General features: G+C 30.4%; 1 pseudogene; it reads left to right on the top strand.

Moving 5' to 3' along the window:
• On the top strand, window positions 1–153 carry LOC123572132 (U2 spliceosomal RNA; annotated as a pseudogene).
• Window positions 154–2050: the final 1897 nt, after the last annotated feature.

Here is a 2050-nt window from a genome sequence, read left to right as displayed (position 1 = left end):
ATCGCTTCTCGGCCTTTTGGCTAAGATCAAGTGTAAAATTAGGTTAATGTTCATAAATTTATTTTTTAAACTTATTGATAAAATGTATATTAATAGTTGTTTGTGTCACAAAGGTTCCAGGAAAGAATTATTCCCTGCTGATATCCAGCTTTAATTGAGACAGGGAAACCTATCATCCCCATAGCTAGTCCTAGTCAAAAATATGAGATTTATTGCCTACTGTCTCTGCTTTCTTCATAATATATCCTTTCAATTCTCTCTACCTACCACTAATTAAATAGCTATGGAATGTTAAAGAATCAAAGTGCTGGTAGGTTAATCTATATTGATCTTACCTCCTCCATTCACTAAATAAGAAATTTAAGGCAAATCTTTTTCTACCTCAATTACCTTATCTATTACCTCCCTTGTACTGTTGAATAAAATAAGAAATATAAATAATTATGAGAAAGGATACATTTATGCATATAAATCACTTAAGCTCTAAGTATTAATATTTTAAACTTATTATTGTGATATTTTCTCTGGACTCTATCAGAATGAAAGCAGTTGATAATCTCCTGTTAATTACTTGGCATTTTAGCCTCCTCTGTCACTCTCCCTAAGAGTTTATTCTTCAGACCACCACCAGATTGATATTCCCTCAAGACAGTTGTATTTGTATCATTATTTTTGTGGTTACCCACTGTCTACTAATCAAAATTAACTGAAAATAAAGGTGATATCAGAAACATTTTATGTTAATTCCACCTAATAAATAATGTTTTATTTGATGGTAATCAGTGACAGTATATGGTAAAGAGACACTATCTCTGCATGTCAATATCCAGTTTTCCCAATGCCATCTTGAAGAAACCATCTTTTTGTCCATTCTGTGCTCTTGGCAACTTTGTGGAAGATGAGTTGATTGTAGATGTGTGGATTTATTTCTTGGTTCTCTGTTCTGTTCCATTAGTCTACACATCTTTTTTAATGCCAGTGCCATACTGTTTTGATTACAATAGCTCTTTAGTGTATCTTAAAATTAATAAATGTGAGGCCTCAAGCTTTGTTCTTTCTGTTCAAGGTTTTTTGGTTACTTGGAATTTGTGGTTCTATGAGAATTGTTTATATATATATATATATTTCTGTAAAGAATGCCATTGGAATTTTGATAGAAATTTCATTGATTCTGTAAATTAGTTAGGGTAGTACAAATATTTTAACAATATTAATCTTTCCAATCCATAAACACAGAATGTCATTCCATTTTTGTCTAGTTATTTCATTATAGAAGACACAATCAATGTTTTATCATTTTCAGCACATAAATTTCATCTCTTTCACTGTTTATTCCTAAGTATTTTATCATTTTGCTGCTATTGTCAGTAGATTATCATAATTTCCTTTCTAGATAGTTTATTGTTTTTATATAGAAACATGACTGATTTTGATATTTTGATTTAGTGTCCTGCAACTTTAGTGAATTCATTCTTTAATTCTGTTCGTTGTTGTTGCTGTTGTTGTTGTTAAGTCTATGCAGTTTTCAAAGTATGTGATCATGTCATTCGCAAGCCAATAGTTTTACTTCTTTCTTCCTTTCATTCCTTTTCCTTTACTTGGATACCTTTTATTTCATTTATTTGTCTTATTGCTCTGTATAGGACTTCCAGTACTATATTGGATGCAAATGGCAAAAGGGAGTATCTTTGCCTTCTACCAGGACATAGAGGAAAATATTTAAGTTTTCTCCTATATATTATGATGTTAGCTGTGGGATTTTAGTATATGGACTTTATTGTGTTGAGGTAAGTTCTTTTATACCTATTTTGTCAAGAGTTCCATATAAATGAATGTTTTGAATAAAATGAGTTTTGAAAAATACTTTTCTGCATCTATTGAGATACTCATGTGTTTTGTTTCCTTTCATCCTGTTAATGTGTTTGATTGATTTGCATATGCTGAGACATCTTTGCATATAAGAGATAAATCTCACTTAATCATGTTATGTAATGCTTTTAATGTGCTATTGAATTTGGTATCTTATAAATTAGGCCATTATCTCACACTA

Source organism: Macaca fascicularis, chromosome 2 (genome assembly GCF_037993035.2).
Source record: "Macaca fascicularis isolate 582-1 chromosome 2, T2T-MFA8v1.1".
NCBI lineage: Eukaryota > Metazoa > Chordata > Mammalia > Primates > Cercopithecidae > Macaca > Macaca fascicularis.
This window is presented reverse-complemented; position numbering and strand designations above follow the sequence as displayed.